Source organism: Hesperophylax consimilis, chromosome 13 (assembly GCF_061612785.1).
Source record: "Hesperophylax consimilis isolate HC1 chromosome 13, BYU_Hcon_1.0, whole genome shotgun sequence".
NCBI classification, from domain to species: domain Eukaryota; kingdom Metazoa; phylum Arthropoda; class Insecta; order Trichoptera; family Limnephilidae; genus Hesperophylax; species Hesperophylax consimilis.
This window is the reverse complement of record NC_142848.1, coordinates 11,759,545-11,784,037: the sequence shown is the minus strand read 5'-3', so window position 1 is coordinate 11,784,037 and position 24,493 is coordinate 11,759,545. Positions and strand designations below refer to the sequence as shown.

The 24,493-nt window shown below is 34.4% G+C and overlaps 1 protein-coding gene across 1 annotated transcript in view; it reads right to left on the bottom strand.

Annotated features, from left to right (window-relative positions):
* BBS4 (Bardet-Biedl syndrome 4) overlaps window positions 1–24,493 on the bottom strand; it is a 101,209-nt gene that overhangs the window by 52,231 nt on the left and 24,485 nt on the right. The window lies entirely within an intron of this gene.

The window sequence follows — 24,493 nt, the reverse complement described above, 5'->3', positions numbered from 1 at the left end:
GAAATATACGTAAAATAATGTTATAGGTAGTCAACGACAAACGAACTCTCTGATCGCTCATAGTCCAAACTCGACAAAAAAGGTACAGGTAAAGTCTCTCAAGAAGGTTCCATATTTAAAATATAGTTTATTTAATTGCCCTCAAGTATGAATTTCAGGACCTACATGAAAGAAATAAAATGAAGTACAAATACTTTACAAGGTAATCCGGTAACTCATATCACACAATTCCAGAAGCTTTTGTCTTTTTATGGATGCTAATTATTCTAGAAGTTACCAATTTATAAGGCGTTCGAAATAATACATGTTATACAGATATTTTTTTTTTAATAATTTTGTAAAAATTAAAAAATTGTGAAAAGCACTGACATTAGAATCAGAAATGTCTAAATAAATCTAACAGGTAAAAAAACTCGAAAAAGTTTTTAATCTTACAAAGTTCTCTTCTTACTACTGAAGGTACGAGTACATTCAATAATTGTTGGCCATAGAAGCATGATTGAGATTAACAACAAAACTTCCAAAGGATTCAGAAGATTTCACGGAAATAACCGCTATTAGAATTTCTAAAAATGACTTGTACCCGGCGTTGGTCATGAATGGTTTGGAGTAAGGTGTTGTAGTTGTGAACTCTAGTGTACCTGAAAACTGGCTCTATTTCCAAGATGTAAAAAACTACTACTAAAAAAAATACATTAAATCTACTTTTATTCGGCTCCGTATCTCATACAGTACTGCGAATAATGCGAAGCCTTCCCCGGGCGTCCCTGACTGTTTCTACCACTCTAAACACTCCTGGCAGTAATAAAAACAAACTTAGAAATTTTCACGAAATCGGTTCAGTAGTTTTTGAATATTAGGTTACAAACAAAGAAACATTCATTTTTAAATAGAAGATAATGAATGATTGAAAATATTATTCTTAAAAACCAGTTTCGAAAAATTGAAATCCCGTATGTGGAGGTACTATGTGTACAGAGTACCTACACAGCACCGAAGCTCGGAGATTTTCTGGCATAGTAAGTGAGAGGTAATCCCACTGCACTAGTGCACTGAAATAATACGTGATCTAGAATAATTCATAAGACCTTGCGCTTGGGTATTCAATTAGACTAAAACTTCAGTATTGACTTTCCACATTCAATAGAATTGTATTTGAAAGTTCGAAGCGAATTTCAACGAACGAAAACTTAGATAATATTGTATTCTACATTTTTAATTATATTTTATTTAGCTATAAAATTTTACATTTTTTATCTAGTATATACCTATTCTAAAACTACTACAATAATATTCTATTTCCTACGTACTAATATAGTAGACGTACATTTGTAATTTACCTGAGAAATTAATTACAGATTTTATTACTATACTAACACATTATGTATTTAATAATAATACAGTATAGCTACTACATGTTATTAAAAAATTACAAGAAGAGTTACCCTATAATCCTGTATCTAAATTTCGCTAATAAACAATTAGTTAATGTTAACTAAGGACGGGTTGTTTCGGAGAATCTGAACAATTCATCAAATTTCAACGGTCATTTTCAAGTACTGTGATAGATTTTTTCAAGTTCTGTTTTTATTTCAGTTTTGTCAAGCAACTAGCCTACAATGATATAAAAACAGAACTTGAATAAGTCTTTCACAGAACCCGAAAATGAACGTTGAAATTTGATGAATTGTTCAAATTCTCCGAAACAACCCATCCTAAGTGTTAATCTCAAGTGACCTACCAGGTAAGTATTGTACTGTATATTATCTCCATATTTAGTTAGTAATAACATAGATCATTGTAGAAATGTATTATATATTTATACAGCGCCCTTGAGGTGCGCTATACAAATCATCTAAATATTATTATTATAATGCATGTACTTTGGTTTACTTGGGATAAGAATACATTTTTAACAGATATTTATAATTTATTTTCTTTGCAATTGAAGATATTTACTTCAGAGAGAATATTATTATATTATGTTGAACATAATCTTAAGCATTTTGATTCGAATTCGTCTACCACGTTTTTCATTAAAAATAAATCATAAATGCTTGTGCCGCGTGGGTATTTTCAATTCAATTCATTTAATAATTTGAAACATTCAGTAAGGTGAAGTTTTCTTACGATTTTGTATAATTTTGGGGATCCATGGTGAAGGCACAAAATAAAAGGCGTGTCGTGAAGGTCACAGTGTTTATTGAGTCAGTTGCCGTGACGAGGAGATGATGTAGGACAAAAGTTGAAATACTCCGGACGCTGCGGTGATGTGCTGGTCAGGCGCGGGTCAGTGAGGCGACGCCGAGCGCTGGTGATCGGGACTCGATGAAGGTCAGGCACTGGTGAAGAACGTAGGTCTTCAGGCACTCCAGTGCTGACGAGACGGCCGAAGGTGCGGCGGACCTTGTAGGCGGTTGAACGGGAACGGCGTGACCAGTGAGGATGCTGCGTGTCCTCGTGATGGTCATGATGGCGTGGAAAAAGCGCTGGTCAGAGACGCTGGAACCAGGGCGCTTGTAATCCGAGTGGCGCTTGCCAGGGACGGCGATCTGGACAAGGCGCTATGATGATGTCCCGATGGAGTCCATGGTGGTACGGGCGAAGCCGGGTACGTTGTCTTTCGCGCTAGTAAGAAGAGCGCGGGTGATCACTCGTTGAGCCTTGTAGACTGACGGCTGATAGATGACTGACTGACTGACTCGCTGCGTCGGGCATATTTATACTACACGGCCGACGGCGGCAGTAGGTAGGTGGATGGCAACTAAATCCTAGGCACTCGCACAGACTGTATGTTTCAGGAACCTTCGATAGCGTGGCAATTATGCATAGGCGGCAGACTCGTTCCTTCTGGCGAGTTCTCGTATGTGTAGGACGGCCCGTGACGTATTGTCACCTGGTAGACAAGTAGGTGTTTGAAGTACGTAGGTTGTTCTGTTTACGATGCGAATTGGATTGCAGGTACATAATTCGGGAGTAGGTGCTAAGTAGGTCGAGCGGTTTATTATTAATTATTTAATCTAGTTTTTTTCTCGACGCTACATAATAATATCTGCAAACTATTTACGTACACTCAATGAATCAAATTTTGAAGAACACAGTTGCAACTAGAAATTAATTATACGATCGATAATGCGATTTGTGCGGAATTTGATAAATATTTGTATAAATAATGAATAACATATTAAAATATATTATATTATAATATTTAATGCATAAATGAAACCCACATAGTCGAGGCAAACTCTTAATTCATCCACATACACAGTATAGTTGTTTATACGTATGTTAATGGCACATGTTACGGCAGAAAGGAACAATCTCATTACGTTCCATATCCCAAAGCGCAAATATTACGAAAGTAAACCTCGAGATTTTGACAACGCTACTTCTATTTTAACTGCCCCTTTATATAAAATTCTAGCTGAGCATTCAACAGGAAAGTTTTTCAAAATTTAATAATCTCCCCCCTTTTTCCCGAGGAAACAATGTTAAATCTGAGTTCAAAAAATAGACTGGACTCTCGTCGAGTTCAATTTGACACCCGGTGTGTTTGAGTGCCTGTTAACGTTTATTGTATTGTTGGCTAAAGGTCTGTCTACACGCAGCAACTTGAATACGTTAACAGTTTGTGCAAAAGTTTGCACAAAACAACACAGTGCACTGTGCGGCGTCAATACTAAAAAAACTTGCTTTCAAACAGTTTGTGCAAACCTGTCGCAATCATTTGACGTGTACGCAAGCCATTAGCACATAATACAGTTTTTTCCGTCTTTACCTACATGCTTACTTATGCAAATTATTGCAAATTTAGCTTGCGCAAATTAACTTTTGTGCAAGCCGTTTGCGCTGTATTTTATTTTATTTTCATGTTGTTATTTATTAACTTTCGATTGGGATTTTACAATAAAATTGACACTTTATTCCAGCAGATGATATGTAAATATGAATGAGTTAGGGGGAGCATGGAGCACGCTAATGTAAATATATAATATTTTAAGTAGCATTTAAGAAAATACTGTGATTTTTTTTATATACAATAACAGAACCAGATTATGTATTTTTGTAATTCGAGTGAGTTTCGTAATTTTTTTTTCTTTAAAAAAAATGAAAGACAAAAATTCCCGGATAGCGAATCACCTGATAATTATTTAACCCTTAAATGCATACTGTTGCAAAACTGCAACATACCGTTCGAACCACCTTTAACTCTTTGGTGTATACTTAATGCATGTCGTTTTAGAATTATCAAGTTCACGGTAATTTATTTTATCGAGTGGTATCACCTTTTTTTTCTTTCGCGAATGTCAAATGTCATTTTTTCTCAAAGTGAAGATTCTTGTACTGGACGGGAGTCCGCACAAGACTGTAGATTTGGGCGCCGGTTCCAAACCGTGTCTTCAACCGATGAGAATGCTCCTTTACGGCCGATGATGATGATAGTAGAAATATTTATGATGAAATCTGCCTCCCGCACCCAGGCTTGGTGAATGTTGGGCACTGGGTGTGCTTTCGTCTCTGCTCGCTCCTGGCGTTGGCGGTTTTCCAGAGAAGGGCCGGCTGGTCTTGAGGAGGTAACGCCAGAAGGTTTGGAGCAGAAGACTTGGCGAGGTGAGGCAGATGGTGGGCAGGAGTCACTTGTTGATAAATAAAACGCTTAGTTTCGGTGGTAAAGATGAACTAATTTTTGTTTTTTTATGTGGCTGCTTATATGCAATAAGCATGACTCGCACCCGACATTGGGCTGCGAGTCAAAAAGTGGTGAGGGATTCTATCCGCGCCAGTAATGTGTTTATATGCCCCGGCAAAATGTCGCATATTCATTTTGCCAAAATATTTAATTTGTCACATTATACAATAAAACCATAACCAAAAACGGGTTCGTAAGTAGGAAATTTTGAACTTTAAAGCAGTTTTCGTAGGCTTGATAATTTATATTTTTCTGAGCTTATAAAATGAATTGTCAAAAAAATGTTGTGTTCCACTAGCAGTTTTTAATTGAAACATGGTTTCAATATGGCTTCACGTCGTCCTTCTTGTACACACAGACTTACAGATACTAGCTACCCACCACTCATACCCCTTTCTTTCCCAGAACATCCTTTCTTTTCTCAAAGGTCCCTCCATACAACAAACACAAATTCCTGCAAGAGTTTCAATAATTGACAAAGAAGATGTGGAAAATTTCAGTGCCTAAGAATGTGACCTCATGTTCTTTGAATGAACGAATTTCGTTGGAAATTGGATGTCGGAATGTTAAGAAATAGTATATCAGAAAACATAAAAAATTTTAAAGGTGAAATAACACTTTTTAAAATAGTGGAAAAGGGGTTAAGTTTTGCATTTCAATTTTAAGTCTTTTCTCTAAAAAACTATTCCATTCACAGCGGAATTGTGCAAATGGTGGAAAAGCATTTGCAAGTAAGCGAAGATCGTACGCTAAAAATCATTCAGGAGTGACATATTTATAGTTTTCAATGAAGAATTAGTTTAGATTTCAATGTTTTGAGAGACTGTGAAATACCTTAGACTTTTTTTATGATTCTTTGCTAACATACAAAGCAAATATCATTTTTTTGCATGATAAATCATTTTAAAACCATTTGCACTAATTTTTCAATAAAATGTATTAATAGTCGCTTACAATTCGTGAGCTCCGTGCATATTCTCTTCATCTCTCACACCATTATACTACTTCATTCCATTTAATATTTTTTGTTGTTATGAATCGTACTTACATGATTAATAAGAACAATAATTTTCATCCCAGACGAAATTTCATTGACATTTTATGGACATAAGTAATAGGTACATTAACTACGTATAATTTAATATTTAGTACCTTAAAACTTGTGGTAAAATGTAATGTGAATGTCAACATAATTTACTTTTTTTTTAAATCAACACTTTTTCTTTTTTACTAAAATATTTATTTTTTCGAATATTAAAAAAAAATACTTAAAACTGAACCTCCGTACCCAGGAACTGGAGTCGCAAACTCTATCAACCGCGCTAAAAATAAGAATATTCCAATCGAGTTTGACCGACATTTATTTCGTATATTGACTGCAGTAATGTCATCTGGTTTCAGAGAAATACGTGTATGTCCACGTGTGTATGCGTGACTGCCAAAAAATTGATAGAATGCATTGCAACGCATTCTGTACTGGCCTGTATACCTCAGCACAGGTTCTCCCAGTGAGGTGTTCACGAAACATATAACATTACCCACCACAGTGTCACCTACTCAAACCTACCTCACACCCAGCATAAAAAATAATAAAAAAACACCATATTAACAACAGTTCTAAATTTATGTATTATATACAAATGTAAATATTTGGTAGACACTGTAATGTATGTATAGAAATAAATAATAAAAAAATATATAAATACGTGTGAGACATGGTGTCACTACCGAACTTGCTCGATGGAACGACTCCGAATTCAATATAATGACGCCTGTAGAATCATATTTGGATACCGAAGATACAGCAGCGAATCGACAATGTTCATGGAACTATGACTAAATGGATTTGCCGGCCTGACGAAACACCGGGTCACTGGAGCCAGGATGCGGCTAATGGCCTCCGCCAATACGTAGGTGACCGCAGCCTACCAGCACCAAGCGCCACTACTGAGTGAGCGCTGGGCCCAAGCTCACTCAAGACCACGCCCTGCATAGTTGTTAATTACGTTGTTGTTAATTTATTCTTCGTCATATATATTTCAATTTCACATACCTAATGTACAAAAAAATATGTATATATATATGGGACGTGTGGGATTGCACTTACCTCCCCACATCCTGGAATAAAAATTATTATTATTATTATTGCCATCGATAACGAGTCTATCTGCTCGATAGTTTTAAGATCGCGAGTTTCAGATCGATCGGGTAGTAGGTTTATTTCTGAATAAAACTGAAAAACATATTTAATTACACAGACGTATTATAAAGGTTAACTCATTTCACTTTTTTCGTTTCATATAAAAATAAAAATAAATCACAAACTTTGGAAAATCTTTCGCGAACATGTGAAGTTTTACGATAACTTTTTGGAATATATTATAATTATTTGGAATTGTATGGTAAGTTTTTAGATTAAAATTCAAAGCGTGGTGTTATTTCTTTCAAAGACTGCTTAAATCATATATCTCACCGTAATGCAAAAGGTATTTTTTTTTCTTTATTCATCAAAATATATTTGGATACAGGTTTTTTACATGCTTTTCGACTACCATACTAGACACATGTCCGTATTATGGTAGTCAAAATTTGTGTATAATTATATAAATGTAATACATGATTCATTCAGTTGTGAAATAGGTATAGGTTAAATAGGTTTAACTGAAAATAAGAAAGCGATGAAAATAAAGATAAATTAAATAATTATTTTAAAAAGAAATTGTAAACAGAATTGAAATGGAAAAAAAAGAATAAGAAAGCAAATGAACTTATTTAATGATGTCAGGTATTCTTTAAAATAGTTCTTTCCCTTCATAAATAACCAATACTGAATATATAATATTATGTACATGATCACATACAGGAAAGGAATTGGAGTAGGTGAATCTTGTAAACATAAAGATAAAAATAAAAATAAGGTAGGATACTAATAAACATAATAGATAATGCTAGGGATAATAGAAATAAAAATAATCGCATCAGCGTAATATAAAGTTTTTGTTGAAAGTTAATTTAGAGATAAAATTTTTACTCGAAAAATAAGAACACTATTAAGTTGTAAGGTATTCTTTATAATATTTCCTTCCTTGAGCAAATAACCAGTTCTGTACACTAATGGCATAAAGATCATCAGTTTTCGATGTCTTAATATCAATACTCAGTAAGTTGAACATTTTAGGCGCTATATAAGAGAACTGTCGCTGGGCGAAGGCTGTTTTTGTTGGAGGAATTTTACATTTTTGGTGTGATGAGTAGCGGGTGCAAATATTGTGTTGAGTTTTGAGTGTTAAATCATTTTTCCTTATATGTATAAGAATTGTCTTAACGTATAACTGTCTAATGTCTAGGATTGCGAATTTTTTTATAAGTGGGTCTGAAGGGTGAGATGGGTGACATTTTAATATAATCCTTAGTAGCAGTTTTTGAATTAAGATCATGAGATTAATAATTGAAGCTGCACAGCCTCCCCATCCCACGATACCGTATGTAGCTATTGATTGGAAAAGTGCAAAATATATGCATCTCATTGTTTGAAGGTACAGGATTGATCTGAGAGAGAGAAATATATAGCAAAATTTGAAGAGTCTTTTTGTTGTGAAATTGACATGATCCTCCCAACGTAGTTGATCATCTATAACAACCCCTAGATATTTAATTTGGTCGGATTTTTTTAGGTTGGTGCATGAGCAATTATTGAGGAGAGGCGTAGGGGTAATATGATTTTGTGGGCATGAGTGAATGATAAGATTAAGACAGTTTTGAGGAGTAGTGACTTTGCGTATGGAGAAAAGTAAGTATTTTGTTTTGTCAATATTAAGAGTCAAAAGGTTTAACTAACTAATTAGGTCTAACCAATGTTTTACTTTATTTAGGCCCTTATTTGATTTTTCTATAGTTGAGTTCCAATTATCAGATTCAAAGATGATTACCGTATCATCAGCAAAAGAAATTATATTTCCATCAATTGCCAAGTTACATAAAGTGTTTATATATATTAGAAAGAGAAGTGGGCCTAATACACTGCCTTGAGGCACACCGTACGTGATTGGTAAACTTGTACTTCTATATTCTTTAGCAGAATTTATAAGAGACGATTGCGATCTATTTGTTAAATAGTTCTCAAACCATTTAAGGGGAGTACCTTTTATTCCTATCTGAAGGAGTTTCTTCAAAAGTATGCGGTGAGAGACAGTATCAAAGGCTTTGGCGAGATCCAAGAAAAAAGTATGCGGTGAGAGACAGTATCAAAGGCTTTGGCGAGATCCAAGAAAACAGCAAGGGGCTTGCGGCCTTTATCAAGGTTATCAGAGACTACTTTTGTAAAATTTGCAATTGCATCTGCGGCACTACGACCTTTGCGGAAGCCATATTGATTTCCTGAAAGAATGTTATTGTCTTCAAGAAATTTGTATAGCCTTCGTTTTACCGTTTTTTCAACTATTTTTGATATCGGACTCAGCAAGGATATTGGTCTATAGTTATTCACTGATGATCTGTCCCCTGATTTATAGATAGGAATAATTTTTGAGTGTTTTAAAGAATTTGGGAAGAGGCCAGTTTGAAAGCTTAGATTTATTACATGTTCAAGGGGCTTTGTGATGATTGGTTTGAGGTGTTTGATCAATTTAGTGGATATATTGTCGATTCCAGTTGAATGTGTGTTTTTGAGTGATGAAATATTTTCAGTGATTTCTTGTTCTGTAGTAGGAGTGAGATTAAATGGATCATAACAAAGATTTTCAATCGATATATTATTTGCAAGGTTATATTCTGTCTTTCCGTTTTTATCTAAAATACTATTTGCTAAGTCTGATCCGACTGTGGAGAAGAATTTATTGAAATGATTTGCGATTTTTTTTAATGATTTGTTGTATCTAGTGTTTGGTCTGCAATGGTTATTTTATTTATAGGTGCGGTAGTTTTGTTGGTAAAGCAGATCTCTTTGACAATATTCCAGATTTGTTTATTGTCATTGGCAGCTTCCTTGATCTGTTTCCTATAATATTCGTCTCTAGCTCTGCAGATTATTTTTTTACATGCATTTCTGTAACGTTTATAAAATAGGAGAGATTCGTGATTATTGGGGTTGTTTTTACAAAATTTGTGAAGTTTATTACGCTTGTGAATACAGTGTAGGATGCCATTTTTAATCCAAGGCTTAAGTTTAATTGTGCGACTACTTTGTTTGTCGTCAATGTTGGATGTGGAACTTTTCAAATGGTTATGTATGGTGTCGATAAGAAATTCGCACGCTATGTTTGGGTCGGTGAGTTTATAAAAATTTGACCAGTTTTCCTTGGAGACCAGTTTAAAAAGAGTGTCATAGCAAATTTTCTTCGTGGGTATTTTCGATGCAGGTAATTTTTTAATAGCATGTGAAAGGGAGGTGATAGTGGCGTAGTGGTCTGTAACCGTGCGACCGTATACGAGAGATTCGGTATTCAATTTACATTTAGCAAAAACATGGTCAATGCAACTGACGCATAATTCTGATACCCGAGTGGGGGCCGTAATAGCTGGAATAAAACCTTGTAGAGTTAGTAAGTTCATGTAGTCATTTGCTTGGGGATGCATCGTATTTGTGATATTAATATTAAGGTCACCAATAACACTGGTCGACATTATTTATATTTTTTTAAGTGCTGTCCCTTAAGCATAGCTAATTTTTTTATGTGTATTTAGTATCCATAAACACGAAATGAAACAATTATTTTTTAAAATAGGTCAGTTTTTTTTATTATTTAACAAAGTTTTTTTACATAATCCTTCCATAGTATGACGGGTACTTACTTAACAAAATTTCAAAACTAATCCAATTTAATTTTTTTGCTCCTGATTTGCGCTTGTGAGTATTTTGAGAGTCTCTCTGCGGAGTCCAGCAATAGTCTGCTATCATAGATGGACTCCACTTTCCTTGGTATCACTTTTCCATATCCGCAATGTCCTGGTAAAATCGTTCGCCGTGCTCGTCACTGACATCTCCCATATTTTCGGGGAAAAAATTCAAATGAGATTGAAGGAAGTGTATTTTTAGTGACATGTTACATCCCATATTTTTATAGACTATGAGCATTTCAGACACAATGCTGATATAGTCTTCACTTTAATGACTTCCAATAAAGTTCTCGACAACATTCTTGAAGGCTGACCAAGCGGCTAGCTCGACTGGTCTCAACACTGTTATAAAATTCGGATCAGTCAAGACCTCCCTTATTTGTGGTCCCACAAATATTCATTCTTTAATTTTGGCGTCGCTGACCTTAGGAAACTTTTGCTTTAAGTAAATCATGCCATTTCCATCCTTAGAGAAGCCTTTTGAAAAAAATTCATCAAACCCAATTTAACGTGTAAGGGTGTAAGTAAGATATCTTTGAATTTTACTAAGGGAGCATGTTGAACATTCTTCGTGGCAGGTTTAAGGTGCTTTCTAGAAGGCCAGTCCTTGGTTTTTCCTGTCTCTGCTGTCCCAATCGCACAGAAAACAACAATACTTTGTGTATCCCGCTTGCAGTCCTAGTAGGAGCCCTATTATTTTTAGATCACCACATATTTTCCATTCGTATTTTACAAATTTATTTTTTGTTTACAGCAGCTTCATGTTGTCATAGTTCTCTTTCATGTTTGCAGCATGACCAAATGGAATGGATGGTCAAAAATCAAAAAATCAATGATAATTCACGAATAAAAATGAATTAATACACATTTTAGTAAAACTTAAAACCCATAAAAACCTGACGTGATATAAAAAAACTAATCACATATCTGAAATCGGCGTGAAATTTCCTGTCAGATTTGGCTACTTTCGTTAAAGAGACAAAAAATGTGTTGACCAGTGTAATTAGAACATTTTCACGATCACTCATACACGATAAGGATTTGTCAAGTGAGTTTAGGAATGGTGTTATATTAGACGCACTCGGTGATCGGTATATAGATAATATCGTTACACTATTTTCTATTTCGAGTTTAAGACAATTTGAATTTGTGATTGAGATTTCTTCAACAGAGTGTTGTATGTGATTTTTGATGTAAATGATTACGCCATCATTTTGAGATTTATTATTCTGTGTGCTATTTTGATTATAGTCTTTTATAGTTTTTGGAATAAAGTTATCTTCGATCCAGCATTCGGTCAGGATAAGTAAGTCAAAATCTGAATAAAGGTCTGTGAGTAGTATAAGGAGTTCATTGAATTTTTTATTAATTGATCTGATATTCATGGAAAATATTTTTAAGTTTGATTGATTTAAGATTTGACGAACTTCTACAGCACTATTTGTTTCGGTACATGGAATCTGTGAGATGTTATCTAATAAATTTGTAATGTCTTCCATTTTTTAAATAATGATTTTGAGATAAAAAAATTGTTTTTAGATAAAAATAACGCACGGTTAAGTAATGCAAGAAAAAATATTTCCAAAAATTCTTATTGTTCGCAGAACTAAAAAAAATAACATTTAAAAAGTTAATTTCACTTTTGTAAGTAATTAAAGTAATATTGCATTTAAGAATGATCGTATCAATGTGTCGAATATTATTAAAATAAGTTGTACCACTGGTTTCTGTTGTTGGTAATAGTCGAGAAGGAGTTCGCCAGTTATTAAAAGCAATAACAAAATAAGCAATGACAGTGACCTTTATAGCGATTACAGATATATAATAAGCAATAACAGTGGCATTTATAATGATAATAATATAAAAATTTTGACACTTATAGTCAATATCATAAATACAAGATTTATATGTAGTAAAACTATAGCTATATGCAATGTTTAAATGAATTTCAAGTAAAGATTTGGTGATAAGAGATAAGGTGAAGTTGATAAGAATAAAGTTGGTGGATAAAAATACAGTATGGTTAAGCAATGTGGGAAAAAAATATTTCCAAAACATAAGTATATAAAGAATAAGAAACGAAAACATAAGCATATAAAGTACATAAGAGATATAAGTTAGTATAACCATATTAAGTAAGTAAGACATGAGCTTATAAAAATTATAAAACAAAAGCATATATAAAGAATATGAAACGAAAACATAAGCATGTAAAGTATACAACAGATATAAGGATTTGGCTGTTGTGAATGTTTTACATAACGATATAAGGTAAATATAACAAAATCATAAGTATAGAGAGTATATATATATATATATATAGTTGCTGCGAATATATAACATAAGCATATAAAGTATATAGAGCATGAGTATGTTAAAACACAACATATACTTCTTGATTCTGTGTTTTACATAGAGATTTATGTGAAAAAGTATAAACATATGAGAGTAAGTTATATGAGTATATCTAAACGAGCTTTGTTTATTAGATATTGATTGAGGGAGACAAAATGTTTTTGTTTGTTTCGTTAATAATAATAGCAGGTGTTCCGTTGTCTTTGCGGACATATACTTGACCTCCCTTTGTCCAGGCGAACTTAAACCGATTTTCGTGAGTAGCTTTTCTCGCGAGAAACCATAAATGTTTTGCGCGAAAAGTCAGGTGTTCCGAGATGTAAATTTGCGAACTTGGTCCTGCCATTCCGATAAGGGCGGTGTTAAGTTTGTCTTTACGGTTCGGGGCTTGTTTGTTGTAGTTTTTAATGTCTCTCAGGAAATCATCACGGTCGACGCTGGTTTTGAATTTCACTACGATTGGCCTGCGTTGATCTTTTTGGACTTTGGGTTGATACGGTAAGCTGCATCGATATTATTGCATTCGTTATTGGATTTGGTTATTTTTTTAATGTTAAAAATGTAATTATTTAAGTTTTCCCCATTAATTTCGGGGATCCCCCTAATTTCTTCATTTTTTTTACTTATTTTGCCTGTCAATTTGTTCCATTTGGTTTTCTAGGACGTCGATTCTCGTTTCCAGGTCAATGTAACAACTATATTATGAGTCCGTTTCAATTTAGTACAGAGTTGACCCTGTTGATACAAAAGCTTCTTATGACGTCACATGGCTCGTTGTGACGTCACGGGCATATTAGCAGATATTGGAAAATTAAAACTTTGATAATTATTTTAAATATTAATACTAACTTAAAAAATATAAATATATGTAGAGGTATTTAAGTTGAAGGAAATTTAAAAAAAATTGTCTGCATTTCCTCAGTGAGGAAATTCCAAGTTGATTAGATTTCCTAAATTTCTCATAGATCTCACAAGAAACCTGTTCACGTATTGCAAGTTTTAATTCAAGAAAATAATTATCCATTTTGGAAAGTTTGTCGGACGCTTTCGGAAAGCTTTTTTAAAATTAAATTTTAGTTACTCGCGACATTTGGCGTTACATTTTGCTGCATAGACATTTTATAGTATTTTGATTCAAAGAAAATGAAAAATAAATTAGTTGGGTCCACTGTGAAAAGATGGCACAGTCAAAATTTACTTCTTATTATACGAGGACTTCGTTTCAATATCTACACTGCAGCAAGCAAAATTTAATTTAAAGTGCAAAACTCCATTTATCATTCTGAGACATTATACAGAGTAAAGTGCTTTAAAATCTCGTTGACTGCTGAGTATTTAAAGATTATGGAGAAGTGGTTATTTACATTAAAAAAAAACAATTACATTAAACAAATAATATTAGTATACAATAGGTAATTATTGCATATACCTATAGTTATATCAAAAAATTTACAAATCAACACAAAAGAATGATGGAGCAACTAAGATGTTTAAATAACAAAAAAATATATTTTCAACATAGTTATTAATTTGAAAATAATTTAAGAGATGGCTATTTCAAAAAGATGTGGTTATTAATAATATTTAATTGACTATACGTTAACCCTTTATTACATACGTTATACACATTATTACTTATTATATACGTTAACATAAACTATTATATTTTTAAATCATTTACGGAACCTGCACGTTATCAAACGTAGATATAATCAATTTTGTTTTTTTTTGTCTTTCTTATAATATCTCATAATATTCTTGAACGTAAAACACAATCAATGCACAAAATTACTACTGTAGCGGCAGCCAATAGAAAAGTACCTTGTACCGCACGGCGCTACCCGCTCCCGCAACGGTCCGCAGGTACCTACAAGCGTATCCGGCTTCGCCCGCGGTTCGAGCTCACAATCATCAGCCAACCAGGTCTAGCGTACATTTGGCTTACTTCACACTGAAGTACCAGGAAGACCCAAGGCCAGTGATAAACATCACCTGCAAGTCCGTCTCCACCGACGCGGTGTCGAGACACCGACACTAATCATGGACCACGGACTAACATCCCACCGTGATATGACCTACATGCACCCCATCATTATGCACATCAACTACCATGACGACATTGTTACTATATTAGACTACGTAAATCGACTACCTCATTAAAGCCGCTGCTAGGATACCACACACATCTTTCTTTCATTAGTCTACTCACCACATCTTCAAACTACCTACAACATTACATGAACACCTCAGTACAGGTTCTCCTAGTGAGGAGTTCACGAAACACTATAATATTATTGTAGAAAGCAATCACTTTGTGGTTTGACATATTTAATAAAATAAAATACTTTTTCTTTTAAAACCACGATATTTATTAATTTAAGAACCGACCGGTTTCGCTTTACTTCATCATCAGGGTACAAATTAATACTAAACAAGAAGTACATAATGTGTGTATATATATATAACAAAATATAGAGGGAGACAACATGATACAAATATAAGCAACACAAAGACGGTCATAAAATACATTAACATAAGTGCACAAGTAATGGAAAAACCGCTAGATAATTATGTAGACTAATGGGTTATATCAATAAATCGGGAGAAACAAAGCATCAACTGGCATGGTGGTAAGGAGGTAAGGAGAACTGGGATTTTTTTATGGGTTTATTGGAAACAGACCTAATATTGGACTACTTGATATGTCTAATTGATTATTAAGTATCTGACTTTTGGTTTTGGCGGCGAATTTTATTTATTAATCACTTTTCTACCTTAAGTGTAAAAAACCTTCTTTCTGAAGTCAAACCGGCCTTTTATACCAATAACAATATAGGTAAATTTCTAATTAATTCTAAAGATAAGGACGATAAATTAAGTCATTCGGGGATTTATAAATTAAATTGCAATAATTGTTCGGCTTTCTATATCGGTAAGACATCACGTAATGTTAATATTAGGATAAAGGAGCATCTTCGTTGCCTCAATAATAACGGGTTTTCTGAATTCGCAAATCATTTGATCGATAAAGATCATACATTCTGTCATAGCACCGGTGCTAACATCTTACATAAAAACGGGCATGGTAACAGACTAAACAACTTAGAGGCACTAGAAATTAAAAAAGCTGTAAAAACCAAAAGTCAGATACTTAATAATCAATTAGACATATCAAGTAGTCCAATATTAGGTCTGTTTCCAATAAACCCATAAAAAAATCCCAGTTCTCCTTACCTCCTTACCACCATGCCAGTTGATGCTTTGTTTCTCCCGATTTATTGATATAACCCATTAGTCTACATAATTATCTAGCGGTTTTTCCATTACTTGTGCACTTATGTTAATGTATTTTATGACCGTCTTTGTGTTGCTTATATTTGTATCATGTTGTCTCCCTCTATATTTTGTTATATATATATACACACATTATGTACTTCTTGTTTAGTATTAATTTGTACCCTGATGATGCTTAAGTAAAGCGAAACCGGTCGGTTCTTAAATTAATAAATATCGTGGTTTTAAAACAAAAAAGTGTTTTATTTTATCACTATAATATTATTTAAATCATTTAAAGTACACAAAATGATTATTTTAATGGATCTTTATACAATATCTATAGAGAAAAGAAGGAGAAAAGTATAAGATCTTATATTTTGTATACAAAATTGTAAATTATTTTTGGGGATCTAGCGAGAGGCACGAAATGAAAGACTTGTCGTGAAAGTCACAGTGTTTATTTGTGAGTCAGGTAGCCGTGATGCGAGTTGACATAGGACAGATGTAGTATTCTCCGGATGCAGGCTGTGATGGCTGGTCAAGCGCGGGTCAGTGAGTCGACGCCGGGCACTGTTGACCGGACTCGTTGACTGTCAGGCGCTGGCAATTTTGGCAATCAGTATCCGTCTCCAGCGCTCCAGTGCTGACGGGAAGGCCAAAGGTGCAGTGGACCTTGTAAGCGGTTGAGCGGGAGCTGCGTAGACCAGTGAGGATGCTGCGTGTCCTCGTGGTGGTCATGGTGCGTGGATGAAGCGCTGGTCAGAGGCGCTGGAACCAGGGCGCTGTAATCCGTTGTAGCGCTGGCCAGGGACGGTGGCCAAGGCGCTAGGATTATGTCCCGATGGAGTCCATAGTTGAAAACCGGGCGGAGCCGGGAATATTGTCCTTCGCGCAAAGGTGCGCGGCTTAACACTCGCGAAACTTGTTAACTGACGGCTGACTGATGACTGACTGACTAGTTCCTTCACGCTGCCGCTTTTATAAGGTGAAGAAGCTTCTCAAACATTTTGGTTGCTATGTAGATATTGCCAAACTAAAATTAAAAAATAAAAGAACATCCTAGAAGCTTGTTTGGAAAAAGCCGAAACTTCTAGAATGCCGTTCGAATCAAGTAGTGGCGTACCACTACATATAAATTGAATAGCCCTGATATATTTATGTTGATTCACTTTCATGTTTCAACCATTAGGACAAGGTTCTTTAGTATATTTATTTATTTATTTATTTTTTCATGTTCTCCATGAAACGGTTATACACCAATATATCATAGAGAAGATTACAAATTAAAAGGTTTACACAGGCAGTTTTACTATTTTGTCACATGCGTTATAAGATAGTTACTGAATTGTCTGTAGGTAACATTGAAAATGTCGATGGCTAATGCAGAATCGTTAAGGAGTTGAGTCGCTCTGTTTATTGGCGCGTTCTGATAGGCAGAAGTCCTCGCTTTCGGAGCATATAAGAGTGCATGGGATCTCCCTCGAGTATAATTGTTAGGGACATAAAAGTACACCTCTTTCAACATAGGCGGATTATGTATTGTACCAGAGATTAACTTAAAAAAGTGTTTGCCTAAAAATATTTTTCTGCGGGCTTCTAATGTATTGAAATCGAGCATTCCTGTTAAGAACAAGGATGGATACAGGAATGGATAGTATGTATATTCCCTCATATACAGGTAACGCATAAATCTTTTCTGTACTTTTTCTATTTCTAAGATATGGTTTTGTTCAGAAGGGGCCCAAATAATGGAGCTGTATTCCAGGATACTGCGGACAAGCGCTTCATATGTTCTCCGTAATTAATTCCATTAGTAAATGATCTCGCATTACGAAGAACAAATCCAAGCATTTTGTTGGCGCGGGAGACAATGTCATATATGTGGGATTTGAAAGAGAGATTTGCTTCGAAGATCACTCCAAGGTCACGAATCTCGTTTTTGCGTGTTAATATATTTCTATTAATGTGATAAGGGAATAGAAATGTATCTTTGGATCTTGTAAATGTAACTACACTGCATTTCTGGATGCTGAAGGGTAATTTATTTAATTCCGACCATTTGACAAGAGAATCAAGATCATTCTGCAGAAGAATGGAATCGATATAACTTTTGATAGCTCTGAAAAGTTTGATATCGTCAGCAAAGAGTAGATATTTTGAGCGGTTAATGGTCTTGCCTATATCATTAATGAATAAAAGAAAGAGGAGGGGTCCTAGATTCCATACCTGGGGAATCCCGGAGTTAGTTTTGTATTTGTGAGAGAACTGGTGTCCGTAACTGACATACTGACGACGATTGTGTAAGTAGCTAGCTACGAAAGCGAGAAAATCCTGAGAGAATCCGATGTCACTCAATTTTATTAGTAAAATATCATGGTCGACTTTATCAAATGCTTTTTCGAAGTCTGTATAAAGCACATCGACATGTAAAAAATTTTCAAACGATTTATTTATATAGGTGGTGAGATTCATAAAGTTTGTTGAGGGTGATAGAGTGGGGCGAAATCCATGCTGATTCTCGGTGAGTGTATGTTTTGTTTGATTATATATTTGTGAGTAAATTATGGTTTCTAAAAGTTTTGCGGGTGCTGATAAGACAGCTACAGGTCTGTAATTATCGATTGCCGATTTTTTTTCCTTTTTTGTGTATAGGCGTGACTTTTGTTAGTTTCCACATTTCAGGGAAGGTATTATTACGAAGTGAAAGGTTAAAAATGTGCTTTAGAGGTTGAATTAAATGTTTTGAGGATCTTTTGAGTATGATGGGTGGTATAAAATCTGGACCGACAGAGTATTTAGGTTTTAGCTTGTGAAAAGCGGCAACAATATCATCATCGTTAATTTCGTGAATTTGAACAGGTAAAGCATTGTGTGACGAAGAAGCTATAGAGGAAATGTCAAGTTTGGGAATATTGTCGCTGAATACTGATTGAAAATAATCTGCGAAACCTTCTGCGATTTCAGAATATCCATTGTATTGATTTTCATCAAAGGTCATGTGATTAAGTTTGTCACAGCCGCGGCGTTTATCGTTCGTGTAAGACCAAAATCGAGTGGGGTCTGTTATAATACTATTCTCTGCTTCACGTGTAAAGTCAGTGTAGGCCTTACCAATTAATTGCTTGATTAATTTTCGTGATTTTTTAAAGTTTGTTAAGGCATGTTCGGATTTAGATTTTTTCCAAAGATGGTGCATTTTATTTTTCTCTCGTATGTGATGAATGATCTCTCCAGTAAACCATTTTGGATATTGTTCATCATCTCCGAGCATACGAGCATATACGAGCATATATTATTGTGACAATTATACTACAGACTCAGGCTACAATTCTATTATAAATAGATTACACACCATTGGTAACTCTTATGCAATGATAGCTCATGTTTTTATAGCTGAGTATAAAGCTGTACCGATGAAACATTTTAGCAGTACTTATTGAACAAGGCCACTACAAAAAAGGATTTTTGTTATTGTTTCTTCCTCATTGCTTTCGTTAACTTTGTACATATGTATAGGTATTCGTTTTTCTTTCGTCTTGTTATACTTGTATAATCGTATAATGTTTTTTTTCTGTATTGTACTATGACCATCAATAACTATCATGTGCGTAAATGCTTGCCATACTACTACTGCCGTTAATTCTAAATAATTAAATATTATTTTTACATAAGTAAATGTTTATACTATTATAATTTCAATAAGCAAGAGTAAAAAAAAATCATGTCAAAAGTTGAAAACATATAAAATAGTTTAGAAATACTACTAACATACATACTATATATCAAAACGAAGATGTCTAGGGTTCAACGTTCCGTCATGTCTGTCCTAGGCGGTAAAATAGCGTGACGGTTAATTTTACGACTCAGATTTATATATTTTTTTCTCTAGAGAGTTCGCTCGTCACGTTATTCTGAAAAATCGAGGAAAGATTTTCAGCGATCATTAGTGAATTTGTATTATATAAATAATAATATATGTTCCTTTGGGTGCGCAAGCCGGCGAATGCCAGTCGTTATTTAGTTTCCTGGCGACACATTGTCTGGGAGGAAAGATCTCGTCGCTAAAGACTCGAGGGGAAATTGGTAGATACAGCCAACCGACCTCTCACGAGATAACCTTTTTTATATGAAAATATAAATGGAATTCCTAGGAAAAATACTGACCCATGGGAGACGGAAGGGCGGCTTTGAATATCTGAATTCGTTTAGAGGCGGACGTACTCGGGGGATGTTCGGCAAACGGTGGCGTAAAATAATAAGTCTGTAAACGTTTAGCGTAACCCTTTATAGGTAGGGACTTATCGTTATAACGGGTGTGTAAAACCTATACTTCTGTCAAACCGCACAACCGAGTGGGACAATGGATACTTTTGGAAGGTATTTACGTTAAATTTTGTCGTATTTCAGACATCGATATCCATTGCACGATTAAAGCCACAGAATTTTTCCAATGTTACTTTATCAATTTAAAAAAGATATTTTATATGGCAAAAACATCTGTTTCAACTTTTCTTGATAGCTGAGCCACTTACCGAAAACACACTCGTATAAAAAGGTTTTAACTTTTTTCACTGCAACGACATCAGTACTGCGTCATTTAGATAATCACCTGGACCTAGATTGCACGGAATATAGTTACAAGAAGGCTGTAGTAACATACCTCAATAATATTAATAACTATGCTAAGCATAATACTATTCTTCTGCGCTGATTACTGTTGCATTAAAGAATACATATAAATATGAATGTACTATTTTTTAATAACTAATCAAATTGTTATTATTGATTACATTATTAGCGATTCACAAACGAAAATTAGTAACAGAAAAATCTTTTTCTGTTTCAAATTTTAGTTTAAGAAACGCTATTATTAATTGTTAAGCCGTGTTTTAAACAGGAGATATTTACAGTCACACATTAACTTAAATGTAAGTATACGAGATACCCTACCCATAAACGATGTTACGGCCAAAGAATGGTTCAATTATTCAATAACTACTTCCCATTTGAAACGGAATCACGCAACTACTTTAAAACGTATGTTAAAAAAATACTAAAATTACCTCACACAAATATGCGGATATCTACCATTTTACGTTAGAAATCACAGTAAGTAGTTTTCTGGAATCCTTACGAACTTTTTTATTGTGTACGAAAAATATTTGTTACGTTTTACGCATGAGATATAAATTATATTAGATACAACGATGTGTCCGAAGTGCTAAATGGTGTTCAAAATACAACGCGTTCAACCCTGTACTACAAGAATTAAGCCCCCGCAACATGAGGCAACAATGAAATCTGAAAGCGCGATATTATTTCTCACCTTAATACAAAATGAGATAGCAACTTTTTTGTCAACGTGTCAGGCTCGGATATATATTATATTGTCCAAAAAGACTCTACGGCTGTTTATTTTCTGTAAATAATATCTCCCAAAATCACCCAAGGGATTAAAATAATATTGTTTTAGTTAAGAATTTTTCAGGCGATAGTATCGTACTTCGGATTTCGCCCCCAGAAACCCAATAGTTACCTACCCCATCCTTATTCCAGCTCTGATTATAATTTACAATGAATGGATGTTAGTTTGACGTCTCAATTGTATGGCATTAAAATCAGAAAAAAAGTGCCTTTCTATTCCATCAAATAAGAAAAATAAACACAAATAATATTTGGCCCAGCGGGTATAATTACTTTTAAATTATTTCAGCTTCCTTTCACAATTTTCCGGCATTGTGAACTGTTTTGGCATGGAGGAAAGGAAGGTAATAATAAATACATTGAATTAATGGCAAGTCGATCCACTTATTTAACAAACTCGAGTCCGATTCCGAGTTTATCCGAACGGACTCGATTCCTTGGACTCGTTCCTTTCATTCCGCCAGACTCACCGAATCCGTTGGAACGAAACTCATTGTGTATGCGTTCCGCCGGACTCGCCGGAGCCGATGGAACGCCACGGAGTTCGGGAACGATAGGAGTCTTGAACTTATCACATTTACTTATACCCCGTTCAGAAAGAGTGATTTTAGTTGAACGACTTTTATCGAACGACAAAATTTGAACAAGATATCGTTCAGACGTTTCAATTTAACTCGAACCGATATTGTTAATCAAGATGTCAAGTGAAGTTATCGCTCAGTGCGTCCCTATGATTTCGGAACTTTTACGGAACAAACTATAGAATATGAAAAAGCGCAAAAAACGTTGAATGTGGGCTAGAAAATTAATTATACGGAGAAACGAATTGGGTGCTTCTAACACTATATTGAGAGAGATGGCGTTAGAAGATACCGAAGGCTATCGCAATCATTTGCGAATTTCGGAAGAACAATTTGATGTACTGTTGTCTAAGATTCAAGAAAAAATCAAAAAAACATGACACAGTTGTGCGAGCGGCAGTCCCGGCAAAAACTAAGTTAGAAATTACGCTAGATACCTGGCAACGGGAGATTCTTTTTCAAGTCTGGCTTATATGCAGAGTTCCAAAAAATACGATATCATTGTTTATAAAAGAAGTATTCGTTGCAATAGTTGATGCCCTAAATTTTGTTTTGAAGATAAAAAATAATTATTTTTTGAAACATTCAGAGACGTGTCATTTAATAATAATAAATATTAAGTCACAGAACACATTTTAAAAAAAATATTTATTTTAAAAAAGAAAGACAAACATTCCCGGGTTACGAATAACCTGACAATATTTGAAAATCTCCTACTACCACCACAGTAAGCTGAAAATGTTGCTTGTGTTGTGATGGAAGCCAGCCAAAGAATTGAACATACTACGCCTGGGTGGGACCCAAACGCGATGTCAACTCGGCCACCGACCGGTCAATATATTATTAATTGCAATGTCACGGGCATTATTATTTTTATAAACTTCTTGCTTCTGATCCCAAAGACAGGGATGGCTTTGGAATATATACAAAAATCTGAACATCATGTCATCCGACGACTTAAAACATTATTTCATTTAAGTAGATGGAACATTTAAACAGTGATTTGTTCTTGACCTATAAATAGATATTGTTTTTATAAAGCTAGTAATAATATCTAAGTAACTTCACTGGAATTCCGTTGGCGAAAATTTGCTGGATGTTTGGAAGACTTAAATTTGCTTGTTTTCTTTTTATTGCAAGATAACGACATGCGACTTTCTTTTTAAAAAACGTTTTTGCAAAACAATCTCTCTGCTGTCAAATTTAGATCAACTCCAAGTTCGAAACCATTGAGAGTGAATCCAGATTCGTACCACTATATGTTGCAAGCTCGGAGTGAATCAAACGCCTTCGGAATCTTCGACACTCTTTTACTTTGAATGTTGTAACAATATTGTAATGTTGAATAGTGAACGTAATTATTACTAACGATGGCGGGACATGAAACATGACAGATAATCTATCCTATTTATCAAAATGCTGGCTCGGTATCAGGGGCGTGCCGTCAATACAATACAATTATTGGATACTAATTTAAGTTAAATAAAAAACAAAAGTAAGTACCAACATATTCGGTCCATGCGCAAAAAGCTATGAATGCGATATACGTACCTAAAGCGATTCGAAAATGAACTGAATCAATTGACAATATTTTCTTTAAAAAATATATAAATTTTCAAGTTCTGTGAAAGTTCTATTCAAGTTCTGTTATTATGGACCAGTTGCTTCACAAAACCGAAATAAAAGCTGAACTTTAATAGAACATAATTTGAAAATGAACTTCAAAAATTGATGAATTGTTCGAATTCTATGAAACAACTGGTCGTGCGTTACAAATTTTGTTCCCACTAAATTTTCGATTATTATGTTATTAAAAAGTTATTTTTTTCTCTTGCAGAGTTGCTAAAACGGGCTTAGGTACTTTAGTAATTAAGTTGGAGATATGAATATATTGAATCTTATAAAATAATAAACTAATTAAATATTGATAAATAATGTAATATTATGTAGATCACGCCACTGTTACCTACTGGATAGACATTTTCACTGTGCGATCAGTTTTCCTTGAAAATCCATCAATCAAGAATAATTTAGACTGACAGCAACCAGCAAAGTGACACCACTCTAAAGCACCTAATCCACCTAACCTCAATTTACTCGCTGATCACAACCCGCACCTTTTACTTTGTATTTCCCCCACTATTGCTTTGGTTCCGAGACTTACTTTTGAAAGGTGATATAAAATAATTAAAAACAAAACTAATCTAACGTCACCTAATCAAAGATGACGGAGAAAAAATATGAAGAATCTCTTCAAATTATTGGCAATCCAGTTAAAATGGGATTGCAGGCCGTTTCCTGATAAAATTTTAGTGTAAATTCTTAATATATC